The 11,747-nt window shown below is 41.0% G+C and overlaps 1 protein-coding gene across 1 annotated transcript in view; it reads right to left on the reverse strand.

Moving 5' to 3' along the window:
- The window catches only part of LOC131694303 (E3 ubiquitin-protein ligase AMFR-like), a 139,989-nt gene extending 134,813 nt beyond the window's left edge, over positions 1 to 5,176 (reverse strand). Inside the window, exon 1 of the mRNA XM_058982927.1 lies at positions 4,641 to 5,176. The gene's annotated coding sequence lies outside the window, so the exon portion shown is untranslated. The remainder of the gene's footprint in view (positions 1 to 4,640) is intronic.
- Positions 5,177 to 11,747: the final 6,571 nt, after the last annotated feature.

The following is an 11,747-nucleotide window of genomic DNA, read 5'->3' on the forward strand; positions in this document are numbered from 1 at the left end:
CGTTCCAAGAACAATTGTCGACGTCCAGTAGCTCGTCAGTTTCTCGCAGATATCAGAGATACATTGATTGGTTGCCCGAGCAAATTCTCATGGGATCAGACACCATACAACCCCTTGAAAAGACCATAAATAAGGGCCGTGCCGATTATCACGACCATCGAAACACCATCAAAAGGTCTCAATAACCCATAAATACACCGAAATATGGTTTTTGTATGGGATCTACCAGACCATCGCGATTATGTTTTCATGGTAAAATTGGACCATGACCATGGGGTTATTATGGGCTTTCCGTGTGCTCGGGTGCATGTTCTGCAACGCCTTTTGAACAGCGAAGTGGATTCTCACAGGACATCTTTATGGCCATGCTCGGAGCACTTATAACATCGACCACATCGGTAACTCAACACCAATGTGGTCGATGTTATGTTATCAGCCTACGTTGACACGTAGAAGTTCCATAAGTTGATCCAATGTTGAAGCATCGGCTTCAATTATGACTGTTATTCTTCTATCATCTCCGTTTCGTTTCTTCAGCACTCGATTTTTTTTTCAGCTCCGTTGTCCTCTATCTCGATTGTTCCGCTACTTGCTGAAGTTCCCACCTTGTTCGTAGCGAATCCTTCATGAGTTGTCTCCCTTTGAACGGTTGTCTGTACGATTCAGATACATTGATCTAGCCTGTCCAGTTGAAACAGGAGCTACTTCTGCATATGCTACCGCGCGAAAATTTCCTCGTTTGCTTTGTCTATCTAGAATGCGTGCATCTTCTCGATAAGATCAATAATCGTTCCTATTTTTTGCAGAAGTTTCCCACTTGCTTCGCGACCTTCCTAATTCAAAGCCTGCAACTGGATTACATCAGCCACGTTTTCGGCTAAGTGCTCTTCCTCAAAGTCACACAACTTAGCGGACGCGATAACCCGTTCGATATATTTCATGTCAGATTCGCCGGTTTTCTGTGAAGGCAATCGCAACTTCTGGCGTTGTAGAAACTTGTACTCGCGAGATCCGAAATAGTACTTTAGACGACTGACGGCATTCGAATAAGAGGCAGTAATTACATAGGGCGCGTCGGATGGTGCGGTGCTACTGTCCAGAATCTTCGGACCTGCTTTCACTTTGAAGAGGTTCATTTTTGTTATGTCATCGATTATCCCCACTAGCTGACGCGATGCCTCTATCATCTCCTTCCGATTATTAAATCGCTTTCTATCTCGTCCACATTTTCTGAAGGTTTGCATTCTGCCGCGTTCAGTGAAGCCACCGATAAATTATTTACAGATGTCATGAGCTGGGATTCACCGTCGCTATTCTGTCGGTCATCGCGCATCGTAGAAGTACCGCGCGTTAAATCAACTTGCGTATCATGAATAGCGTAGGCCTCTTCAAGTTCACGTTTATCTGTTTTCGCTTTTTTTAATTTTCAATATTTTTTTCAATATTCTGTATCGGCAATCAAAAACGAGAATGGCATTATCCCGCCCCAAAAAAGTGGAGAAAAATTACACTATTGATACGAAATACACAATGTATTGCAATAACCATGCTTTTAACGTTAATTCTCCATTCAATTTGCAGGAGTAATAATCATTGTTCAGCGCAGAGGTCTATGAGTCCCGCTCAAGGGTTGTATAACGAAAATTATTGCATTCACACAAAGTTTCTGTTCCCTCACGAGGGCTTAATTTTGAATTATTCTGCCACACTAGGCTGTTGGTCCCTCTCGGGGGAAGTTTTGTCGTAGGATTAACGCATTTAAACGTAATATTTTTGGAATAACATTTTTGTCGCATCAATGGGTTCGTTCCGCTCGAGTAGTTTCAATAACCAGTACAAGCATTCATTCGTATTAACTGAGCATTATTGGTGAAAATTTATGCTCTTCTATAATTTTCACAAAGATGGAATCGACATATTGAAAGTTACAATTTAGCTAACTACCACGCTGTTTTCGGAAACTCCAAATCATTCTGAAATCCAAAATATTGCTCCTGTGATGCCGCTACTATATATGAACCAATTTTCTGATGAAACGGAATACTTCCCCGGAGCGTGCTTTGCGCCATTGTCGTGTTCACGTCCGTTCTTCAATACGAAAAACAGGAGTAAAGGAAACTTTCGAGCTTATCCATACTTGGTCCTGGGACTTTAGTAGTTTTCCGGCTTGTCAAACAGATTACGGATGTCCTGTTTCATTTTAGAAACGGCTTCTGATAACAAGATTTGATTCTGCACAGTTTCCGTCACCAGACCATGACCATACTGACTGTATTGGTGAATCCGCAATCTGCTGTAGTGTCTTCGTGGCAGGTGATGAAAAGCGGCAATTTTTTCCTTGTACTATAACTCTCCATGTGATACTATCGCATCGATATTATTTTAGTTGAAAAAATCTTCGGATCGTGTCATACGTTTTCCTGGAAAAATTCAAAGTGGTGAACTATGCGATAATATACAATAAATTGGAATTAATACTGATATAAAACTGTGTCCACTGTGCAATTCATAGTAATCAGGTCTTCTATTTATTTGAATACAAACCATCACAGGTGGGGACACAGTTAGCTTCTTCATAATCAAGGGGTTGACACTTGAACCTCCCAAGTAACATTTGTAGTTTTATAGCACACTACAAGTGTAATCTAAGTTTTAAGATTGAATTCAAGAATACCATAAAACCTGAATTGTTACATGTCCTCGCTTTTCTGCTTTAGTTGCTTCGACGCCTTCATGTGGAATATACTAGCTGAAGTATCTTTGTTTGTAGCAAAGTTTGCAAATAAGCTTTGTATTTCCACTTTGGGAGGTCAAACTCTAAATCTGTTTTACGCTTCATCTTTGCCGCTCTCGGCTTGATTTCGAACAAGTCTGAAACATCAAATTTGCTGGAGAATGGATTTTTTGCATTGTGATATTCAATTAATAACATCTTCACTAACATGTTTCAAAAATAACGTCGGCTTTTTGTGTTTTGAATTTATCTCATCAGTAACTAGTACCATCTTGGGGCCTGTCGGACGATTGGTTAAAATTAGCTCCAGTGTCCAATAATACCATTATTGGACACTTTTATTGTTATGTCTAATGACATTTTAGTTTTCGACTGTACGCTTCGCCGGTGTATTTGGTGCTTATGGTTGCCCGGTTTGACCCGGAGACTCCGGTTTTTGGAGACGATCTTTAGGCCTCCGGGTTTCACATCCATTTCTCCGGGTCTAATAATTTTAATTGAATTTGTTTCAAACGAGTTCCGGTGTTAATGTTGGTTGCTTCTACAGCAGTCCTTAACTGTTGGCCAGGAAGAAAAGCTTTGATCTTTTGTTGGAATCTCCCTAGTGAATTAGTTATTGGAGGGACGTTTCGAGCTCCTCTCATCAGAATCCGACTTTAACTTAGTGACAGGACTAAATTAGCGTCGGATTGATGATATCTCCAAATACGAAAACACCTTTTGTGTTTCTGGGCTGATTTAATCTGATGAGAATTATTGATACCCCCCGAGCGACTGTGATGACGAATAACCGATTTTTTGCGCCCAGCGAAAAACTCCGGAAGACACCCCAGTGTGCTTCCCAGACGTTGTCGCTTTCCTGCCTGTTTCGCTCTACTTCTCCTGTTAGCTGTGGCAGAAAGCAATGCTTGTTCGGTTTATTCTCCACAGCGAGAGAGGCAGGTGCTTTTAGACTTTTGTTGTTGGCCAGGGAAGTGGAATTGCGCACTTATCTAAATCGACAAAATTGTTCATAAAGGCGAAAAATTTATAGCTTGATGAGAAAATAACAGCACAGTGTTGTGCATTGTGCTTTGCTAATTGAAAGAGTTTCTACTTGTCTCATTTAATAATTTGTTAATAAACAAATACAAAATACATTTAAACTCAGTAGGAAGGTCTGGTTTCAATGTATACTCGTGCTTCTATAAAAGCCTAAACCAACTCAGTAAGATGCTCCGGGTGAAAGCCTCACCGGGGGTGGCAACTCTATCGGTGCTACACTCTTTAAAACTGAAATGTAATGTCTTTCTATTTCTGATTTACACCGGTATAGCACCAGTTAAAAACAAAAACTCTGTAACTCTAGTACGGTTGTGCCTTAATCCGCTTTCGAGCATTCTCAATCCATTCACAAGTAAAAGAACTAACACTGTAAATTTACTTCGTAACCAACCATCGCCTAACGCTTGGAAATGAATTATAAATTACGGCAATGCCAATGGCCTTGCCATCAAAACAATTAGCGCCACCTCTTCGCACATAACTTGGCAATTCTGAAACAGCCTTCCGATCGTCTTCCGAAATAGAAAAATCGACCTCTTGAATTGTGTAAGTAAATTCGTTACAGTAGTAACGTGACAATATGAAATCCTATTGTCAGAAGATTCTCTCTAGAACGAATAAAATTAGCATATTACACTAATAATAGCAAATCATTACTGATATCCAACCAATACCAACTCCCAGAACGCGACATCGATGACGCAGGTGGTAGCGAGGCGAAAGGGAAAATCAATTTTCGAACTCATCGCAAACCTGTAAAACTATACGTCTGTTGTTTTTGTTAGTCGATGACTTCCTTGGTACCTATTCTGTGAGACAGTATTGTGTGCCGATCAATATAACAAAACAATGAAGGACTTACCATTCCAGCACTCCATCGTGCAGTAATTCAAACTTTTCGCATGGAACTTTCCGGAAAGTATTTTCGCAGTCTCCGAATTCCTCCGGTTCACCAAATGACAAAATTAGATAATGTTTGCACTACCGAAAAAAAAAACACTGGTCGATTTCGCAATTTCACCCAAACTTTAATATTTTCTACCACGTATCTGCTTTTTTTCCTAATCCCGTTCTTCACTAATTACACCACACTGGGAAGCCCCGGACAAGCAGCAAACTGTGAATCGCGTACTGTTAATTTACAGTTTTTCCTCTGCGAACGTCATAAAAGCAAACTATTTATCACCAGTCGCCGAAGACTTTATTTTCATTTGCCCTATTGCTGCTGCTGGTTCGATTCTCTCGATGGCTGACAGTTTTGCCTTATTTTTCGCCTAGCGGAAAACACCATGGATTCGCACAGAAAACTTATCGCACACCCGTCGTCGTGTCGATGACAACACAGAATGAATGAACCTGATCGGCTCTCCCGTGTCGAAACCACGGCCGTGTGGAGCAGCGGGTGGAAAAACACCATACGAAAGAGATGTACACACGCAAGACGGGCAAGCTTTTCAGTGATGTGGGCTACACGAACGGCGATGTGTGTGTGTCGTCTTTGTTCGATTCATTTCATTCATTTTTCACCTCGTTTGACAGCTTGGCAGAAGCCAGTTTTCAGCGAACTCAGTTTTGGAACACGCGGACCAGTTGGGAAAGTGGAACGAATTTATCCCGAGTGATGTGGAGTACTGATGCTACGCAAAAGTGGAAATTTTTCCAATCATGCTTGGCCGGATTGGAATTAGTAATAAACCATATGTTGTTGTAGAAACAATGATAGATCAATAGAAATTATGATTATTACAGTTTCTACATTGTTTGATGCAGAATTATTTTATGTGTAAGCTTTGCAATAATACCTACTGTACATGCAGTACAATAAATGCTGAACTATGAATTCATGCAATAAATTAACATTTAGTATAATCAGATACAAATATGTGATATACTTTACTGTTTCTACAGTAAAGTGGATAGAAAATGAACAGTTTTATTGGTAAGATGTATAACCATGATCCTTTTAATGTAGAATACATTTAAGGTTTCAATATAGGGGTCCCGTTTCAAAATATCGGCCGCGGCGCCGCGTCAGATTTTGAACGTTAATAACTTTTATCATACTTAACAGAATGATTTGATTTTTAGGCCAATTTGTTGCAAATATGTTCCTCTATGCTGTATTAAAATTTGAAGTATGTATAACATGTACTAATAACAAAAAAAATGTGTTTTGAAAAATCTTTCGAAAACGACTCGGAAAAGTGAAAATTTTCAGCCCATCCCGCACAGAGCCGTCGTTATGGTAGACCAACCGAACAATAAAATAATGAAAAGTTTATATATAGGTCCACTATATGTTTGTTCGTATGGTTATTCGCATTGGGTTGCTTGACGAGAGCACTTGGTGGGGGAAAGACGGCATATTCCTTTGGTTAGGCCATTAGAAGCCGGACGGAAAGGAAAGGCTCATGCACGGCACGAGAACGAGGGAGAAAGCGATAGTAGTGCATATTAGCGCGATTATATAAATATCTGTCGGTCGGTTTTTCTCATCATTCGTATTCGTTCAAGCACTAGCAAGCAGCCAGTCCACCGAAGAAAAGCAGTCGGCGATGACGACGGCGGAAAAAGTGCCCCAGCTACTGGTGACTCATCGCAACCCGATCAGGAACTGTCGCCCTGCAAGAATTTCGCCCCAACAAAAGGGCAACAGAGTAGGCTATCGTTCCAGCGTCTGGGTCGTGAGATTGTGCAGGACTGCAAAGTCGAGCTACGCTTACAAAGCTCAGTCGTAATAATGCCCCGAGAAGCCAACGATGCCTACTTGGTCGGTTTGTTCGAGAATGCAAAATAGTGCTTTCTAGCTCACCGTGTCCGCGCGGAGTGCGTCTGAATTATGCTCCCGCAATAAAACAATAAACAGTTCTTTACAGGACCAATTAATTGTGTTCTAATAAGAGTTAAACTGAAATTTACATTTTATGGTGTATAACAAATAATTTTCAGAAAGCAATATAAGAAATACGATGTGTGGAAAGAAAGAAAGAGAATTTAAATTATCTTCTCTCGCTCGTTTTCGTGCACTGCTTTTCCATTCCTTTCTGCTGCTACTACCATCATAACTAAAACGAATGTGCGTGTTCCCCCACCATCTCATGGCCAGTGTTGCCACAATTGCATGTCGCTATAACAATTTGAATTATTTTATTGATCCTCTCTAGTATTGATAAAATATAGAACATGCAAAGTACACTAGTCGCATGCTTTTATTCGAACTTTTTGGCAGCCTCCGTTGATTAACTGCATAAATCGATTTGTTTGTGCAGCTCCTTGCTAGTAGCAAACTAAATAGCCTTTATCAGCGCTAACAAATAAAACAAAAGAATTTAAATTTGTGAAAATCTTCTCCTTCCTTCTTTCCAAATCTGCAACATTCTTTGAAAATATTGTTTGAATGTTGTTATTGAAAAACTGAACATGCACGTTTGCTAGCACTGGCCACTAGATTGAAGGCGATGGAAAGACAGAATATTCGTTTTGGTTATGCTAGTATTGGTAGCCGAACGGAAAGGAAAGGCACAGGAATGGCACGAAAACGAGCGGGAGAGCGATAGTAGTGCTTTCTCGTGTTTTCATATATGAATATTGGTCGGTCGGTTTTTCTCATCATTCGTATTCGTTCAAGCACTAGCAAGCAGCCAGTCCACCGGAGGAAAGCAGTTGGCGATGATGACGGTCCGCAAAAGTGCCCCAGCTACTGGTGGCCCATCGCAACCAACTACCGATCAGGAACTGTCGCCATGCTAGTATTTCGCCCCAACTAAAGGGCAACGGAGCAACTAATCCACTGGCTAACATTCCAGCGTCTGGTTCGTAAGGTTGTGTATTACTTCAAAGTCGAGCTACGCTTACAAAACTCAGCCGTAATGAAGCCACTGATGCCTACTTGGTCGGTTTGTGGGAGTGGGCGTAAATTACAATAAAAGCAACGGTTCTTTTCAGGACCAATCAATTGTGTTCTAGTGAGAGTTAAACTGAAACTTTTATTTTAAGGTGTGTAGCAAATTTTCAACAAGCAACATAATACGTTGGGTGGAAAGAAGTAGCTTGCACACGGAACAAAAATTTAAATTATCCTCTCGCTCGTTTCGTGCACTGCTTTTCCATTCCTTTCTACTGTTATTATCAGTATTACCAAAACGAATGTGTTGTTGCATGTGTTTAAGAGAAACGTTGAAGTCGCATGCTTCTATTCAAGCTTTTTGGCAGCCCCCGTGAACTAACTGCATTAAATGATTTTTTGTGCAGCTCCGTGCTAGTAGCAAACAAAATGGCCCTACCAGTGTCTGATTCGTGAGATTGTGCAGGACTTCAAAGTCGAGCTAAGCTTATAAAGTTCAGCCGTAATGGTACCCGAAGAAGCCAGTCTTGTCGTTTTGTTCGAGGCTACAAAACAGTTCGCCAGGCACGTAACTATCATGCCAAAAATATCCAACGATCCAGCGCATCACCATCAACACCAACGCCGATACCAAAGGTTCTTTTCAGAACCACCATTATTACCATAGAGAATTATTTGAAAATTTCCCATTCAAACGTGATTCTGTTGAATATTATTAGATTTAAATTAACGTCTCGAATTGAAATCACGACGCTCCGGTTATGTGACAGACATTACCCACCCATCTTTTTTTATTGTGACCACGACACCCCATTTCAATATTTCTGAATGAACAGAAGGTCGAGTTTGGAAAGTTTGTAACTTTCATTGTACTTAACCAAATTACACAATGTTCGCACTAATGATTCAGAAATATGATCAGGAATCTTCTGTTAGATTTGTAAGTATGTATAATTTACATGAATAAAGAAAAATTGATTTTCAGGAATCAATTATTATCTGTTCTTCCATTGGCCAGTACTACGCGACTTCCTCATGCTAACAATTAATTTCATCGTTAGCCATCTCCCTCACCAAGGCCAACAACGCCAACAAAACCGGTCCTTTTCAGGACCACCATCATTTTTGTAAAGAATAATTTGAAATATTCCTCGCCCAAATCAGCTTTTGTCCGAAAATCCTAATGAGTATCAACATATTTGAAGAACGTGTTCCTTATGTATTCTACATCTCTCCGGTTATGTCGCAGACATTACCCACCCATCTTTTTCACTACAAAACTGTTTTGTATTTGCATTGAACTTTGCGCAGATAAAAGAACTAATGGTTAAAATATAAGTTTTATGCTCTTAGCCAAAATCAACCAACTTTTAATTTGAAAGAAAAATATTTGTTTCCATTACTACTCTTGATTAGATTCACTGGTTAGCACCGACAAACGAACGTGAAACTCTATTTTCAAATTTCGAAAGAGATTATTAGAAGGTTGACGAATAATCCTGTATTTCGGCACAAATGTTATATCATTGAAGCTTTAATTTATTCACATGTGTTGTTTAGAGTTCCTCCAGTAAAAGTCTGGACAACCATAAAAAATTGGGTCAAGGAAGTTGGACTATACAGTCGTAATTCGCTGGTTGGTCACTTTTTAACTGGATCGCTTTTAAGTTGGGCATCCGCTAGTTGGGCAATTGGCCAACTAATAAGCATCGGAACGCCAAAATCTTATGCCAAATTTACTTTTAAAATCAATCTGACATTGTTTAGAGATGTGAACGGGTGCATTTAGACTCCTAACGGCTCTTTTGGGGAGTTTTTGACATATGACAGTCGGTCCAACTAGCAAATAAAATTCGTTGGACAGATGGTGTGGCCCAACCAGCGAATTACGACTGTACTGGAAAGTTTTCAAGCGCACAGTACCGTTTGAAATACATGTTCCAGATTTGCTGAACATTCCACAAATATCCAATTTGTTTTTGCAACGATAACCCAATATTTAATAAAATACCGGTCAACACACTTAATTTTTTCTGCCGAATCTCAGCGTTTTTCCATCTTTTGCCGAAATCTCAGCAGAGATATCAGTAAAAGTGACGTTTGATTACTGAGACTCGGAAAATATTTCGCTGAAAATTAGTAAACAAATGTCACTCTGAGTCTCTATGTACGCCGTGGACGTAGTGTCGTCTATCTAGTTATCCGCATCCGTTGACGATCTAATTATTGGTGATGTTGATAAGACGGAGATTGATGAAGAGTTCAGGAAGCTTCGAAACAAGTTCGAAATGACATCTGTTGGTCAGCTACGACGTTTCCTCGGTAAAGAAATCAAATGAGAAGGTGGGTGTTACACATTGTGGCTTTAAAATGGAGAGTTGCCTTGATATAAACATGCTAATGGATCTAGGGTATATCTCAGAGATTGAAGGAAGTAAGCCGCTCGACGACACGGCGCTCTACATAAGCTTGATTAGCGCGCTACTGTACCTGGCCGTCAATGCTAGACCCAATTTGTCGCTTGGTGTGGGTCTGTTGGGAAGGAATGTTAGCCAACCGAACAATAGCGACTGGAATGCGGCAAAGCGTGTGTTACTATATCTCAACGGAACTAACGGTTTTAAACTAAGTTATAGAGTTTGTTCGGCTGTTCAGTCAGATAAATTGTAGCGAACACTATTTTTGGTAAAGTCCAAACGGTTCGACCATTGTTCCGGTTTTCTTCAGTAGAAATTATATTTCGCTGGCACTCTTCCCACCGTGCACTCGAAGACATCTTGAGGAACATACTACATTTGTCGAGTCCTCTCGTACGCTGCGATGAATCGTGGCCAATCATCAGGATCGCCGCCAAATTTTGGTAGGTCTTTCACCGTCTACCGCGCCGTAAGAAGACCTCTCGTAATTGGCACGTCATCGCAGTTCGACCTTCGTTGATCTGGTTGCGGGCTAGATGTTACCATCGGAGATAGTCCAGTACCTTGATCGGTGGATATCGGAAAACGAAAGCTCGGAACTAGCGGATGTGGATAGTACGCTGTCGGAATCGTTACCGCCGGAACTGGTTGCTGAGACGCAAAGGTGTAAGCCGAAACAGATGGTAGATTAGACACTGCCGGTTCTGAATAGATGCCGTACGACTGTTGGCCGGGCGTGGTTGTCGGTAGAGTTCCGCTTGGGAAAGGATGATCGGCATACCCTGCACCTGAAAGATAGTTGCTACGAGGTTGTTGTGTAGTTCTCTTCTCAAGCGGAGCGGAATTGCCGACACGCTACTGTAGACATTACCGGGACATAACTTCTTGGCAAGCCGTTCTGAGTTGACTCCACTACCGATTTTCGTAACAGTTCTTCGTACACCGGCGGTTTTGAGTCCATCCTTTGCCATGTTATGTGTTCTACACAGTCAATCCTCAACTTTGTCGCAGCTTTCCGCCCTTCCAGCTGTTTCTTCGCTAGCGCTTGCCTCGCTTCAAGAGCTTTCGTTTGTAGTTCACGAAGTTTCGCGGAACGCTTTGATGGCTTTGAAGTGCTCTTGCTGCGTGGTACGGTTGTGCTCGCCGTCGGGTCCATACTACGCTGCTTATCCGCTTTGGGCACATTCAGTATACCCTCTGACACTGTTTGCTGCTGTAGAATTTTACCTAGATGATAATCAGATCCGTCTGTAGCTACTTCCGGCAACGAACTATGCTGTGGCAACTCCCTCTTCTGTGACTGATCGATCCGCTCCAGCTTTTGCTGCTGCAAATTATTTTGCTTTTGCCGCTGCTCAAGCCGTTTATGGTGATCTTCAGCCTGTTCCATATAAGGATCAAGTCTGATCACTCACAATTAAGCGTGTAACTGCCTTACCTGAACTTATATACATTGAGCTGTATTATTCATATTACCACCACGTTGTACTTTACGGTATACAAATTAAACACTTCCAAACTGTACGTCAAACTGAGCAAACGTGTTTCTCTTATTTGGTCGGCCCAGCGTTAGAGCATGTTCAGGAGAGTTTCAGTTTTAGATTTATAATTTTGACAGTTCTATAATATAAAACTGAAAATTTTAAAACTAGAACTTTCTGTCCCCAGCAGCAGTTTTAGCGGGTGTTCTATTCAGTTTAAAATTCAT

This window comes from Topomyia yanbarensis, chromosome 3, assembly GCF_030247195.1.
Source record: "Topomyia yanbarensis strain Yona2022 chromosome 3, ASM3024719v1, whole genome shotgun sequence".
Classification (NCBI taxonomy): domain Eukaryota; kingdom Metazoa; phylum Arthropoda; class Insecta; order Diptera; family Culicidae; genus Topomyia; species Topomyia yanbarensis.